Consider the following 3,284-nt stretch of genomic DNA (forward strand, 5'->3'; position numbering starts at 1 on the left):
GACTTTGGGGGTGAGGTGGGCGTGGGCATGATGAATCAAAGTAGAGATGCCAATCCAGGGACAATGTCACATGAGAGCAGCCCGTTCTTCCTTGTGAGTCAAGTGTTCTTTCCCCTTGAAATTCATGAGAACAACATGGAGTAGCTTTGGGTTGGCTGAAAAGTCCGTTTAAGTTTTTTCTGTAAAATAAAAGACACATTATTCATTTTCACCAATTACTTTATTGATTTGGATATTTTGAGCATGGTCTGTATCTCCCACGTGGTATAACATTAATTGTTCTCAATTAATGTCTCAATTGGATTGCTGTCAACTTCAAGTGGTCTACCTGACCGTGGAGCATCATTCAGTGAGAAATCTCCAGCACAGAACTTGGCAAACTACTTTGACACATTTGATCAGTCACAGCACCTTCTCCATACACGGCACAAATCTTGTGTGTGTGTGTGTGTGTGTGTCTGTGTCGGTTGCATTTTTACCTTTCTTGAAATAATAAAGCATAATATGCCAAAAATGTTGCTTATTTTATTCATCTTCAATATTGAAATGGCTACACAAAAATTCACCAACTTTGATAAGTTTTTTTTAACGCATACTGATAGGACAGCTGTCACAATGCAGTCTAACAAAATTGTTTCGAATGAAGTTAAAGACAACCAAGTGCTACTAGAGCCATCGTATGGAAAAAGCCAAATGAACTATATTACCCCAAGCTCCATGAAAACAAAATAAATAGGACAGTCACTTAAGAGTGAGAAATCAGTTGATGTTCAAAGAAATCTATTTACTTTTATTTTTGATTGCTGTCCCAGGTAACTGACATGGACTTCTCATTCCTTAAAGGTCCCATGAGGCTCTTACTTCAGGACAAGAGGATATCAAATAAAAAGAACCCTATGTGTACATGAAACACCAGATATCCACGTGATATTGAAGGTTCCAAGTGGAATACCTCAATAATTATACAGCGATAGTTCTCACCAGGGAAACTGGCCATGATGGAGACTCAGTGTGAGATGACAGGGAAAGTAAAACAAAAACAAAACATTCCCTCCCCCTCAAAAGAGAAAGACAAATTAAAACAAATTAAATTGATTTATACAGGAACATTGTGGGAGAGAGGATCAACACTTCAGGAACTGAAGTGAGGAAATCCAAGGTGCCATCTCAGTTCCAAAATCAGTTCCATACTTTAACTGAGAGCTTTCATGTGCTTCTCAGTTACAGTAATGGTAACTGAAATAGTTGTCACAATTTTTCTGTGGAAGGGTGATTGACAGATGAGAAAAATCAGGACAAGCTATTTGCTCAAGATTTCAGATTGCAGACAATGGAACCGTAATCAACCCAAAATGTTACCTGTTTCCAAAGTCCATGTTTTCAAGCCTCCCACTATACTTCAGTTAATTTTACACATGTCTGCAAGAACAATTTCTGGAAATGCCTCAGCCATTATCCCTTTGATTATTACCTGTCCCCCCTTCTCTCCATCCTTCTAAGTATAACTCCTATTAATTGTATGTCGGAGCTCACCATTTCATGTCTTGCTTCTTAGCTTCTAGTAGCAATTTTCTTTAAAAAAATATTTTATTTATTTATTTATTTTAGAAAGGGGAAGGGAGGGAGAACGAGAGGGAGAGCAATATCAACGTGTGGTTGCCTCTCATGCTCTCCACACTGGGGACCTGGCCTGCAACCCAGGCATGTGCCCTGACTGAGAATCAAACTGGTCACCATTTGGTTCGCAGGCTGGTGCTCAATCCACTGAGCTACACCAGCTAGGCCCTGAGTTCTTTATTTTAATAATCAAATCAGATTCACCTATTATCTCTCTACCTTTGTTATTTCTCATAGCATTTGATTTCCTCACATGTTTGTAAATTTTATCTGTGAGCTCATCTTCAGCAGAAATGATCTATAGGGGGTCCTTTACTCAGCCTATTATTTCCTTTCCATGGTTGTCTTTGCCAGGACTCGGCAGGGTTCTACGTTTCTGGATCAGATGGACATTTGTCCCACTGTCCCACATTTCTTTAGTATGTGGAGACGCAAACAAAAGACACACCCGTGCAAATATGCACAATCATCCTGAAGGAAGGCAACAAATAGGGAAGTTTGTAGGCTACATCAGGAGTTAGCAACTGTGGTCCGTGAGCCAAATCCTGACTGCTGCCTCTTTTTGCAAGGCCCATGAGCTAAGGAATGGCTTTGGAATTTTTAAAGGGTTAAAAAAATAAATAATATTCTGTGACACGTGGGAATGACAAAATTCAAATTTCAGGGCGCGTCAACAAAGAGTTGTTGGAACACACCTCACCTATTTGTGTACGTACTGTCTGTGGCTGCTCGTCCTACAATGGCAGGGTTGAGTCATTTCAACAGAGACCACATGGCCCGCAAAACCTAAAATATTTATTATGTGGCCCTTTACAGAAAGTGTTCGCTGGGCTACATCAACTACTTAAAATCATTCCTGTTCAAAAGTGTTAAGTACTGTCCTCAGCTGTGTGTCCGAATTCTCCCGGTATAGAAAAAACTCAGAGCACACCAGATAAAAAACAAAGACTGTGATTGCCAATATCTTAAGATCCCAAGGAAATATTTAAAACTCCCCCAGTTTTACAAAGTCACATGTCATTTCCTCTCAGAAAAACAAGCCATTCCCTACTTTGACCACCAGATGGCAAAGCCAATGATGCTTCAAAGGTTCATTGCCACTCACTTCTAGAGATTCCTTACGTATAAGTTCAAAAGAACACTTCGTGAACAGCCTGAATTTACATACCAGCTAAATAAGGCTAAATTCACAATACCTTCTGTGGGGAAGCAGGCTAAGGCTCAAATCTTGGCTTTTGGGGAGGTGGGAGCAGGCCAGGAGTGAGTAATCTATGCCTGATCTAAGGTCTAACTAAGGCAGTGGTCACACACTGCAATGTACAAAGAATCATCTAGAATACTTGCTAAAAGTATTTTTACCCCCAAGCCACAGTGTTAGCTAGTCTGCCTCAGTAATTTAAAGACCCTGCACTTGTTTCTTTAAACCAGGACTACACTTGATTCTCATGCAGGTGGCCTGAGGACCACAGATTTAAAGACACTAATTCCAGGGGCTTTCTTGTCTTTAGGCCTGGCTAGAAGGGTGTCCAAATTGCAAGATCCAATGGAGAACAAGAACCGTGGGCCCGTTTCATAGGCAGGAGTTGAAATGTGCGGGCGGGAGTAGAGAAAGAGCCCTCTCGAGTTTCAGTGCCCGGGGCAAGGGGCTGAAAGGATTATCAGGGCTC

The sequence above is a fragment of the Desmodus rotundus genome, chromosome X (genome assembly GCF_022682495.2).
Source record: "Desmodus rotundus isolate HL8 chromosome X, HLdesRot8A.1, whole genome shotgun sequence".
Lineage (NCBI taxonomy): Eukaryota > Metazoa > Chordata > Mammalia > Chiroptera > Phyllostomidae > Desmodus > Desmodus rotundus.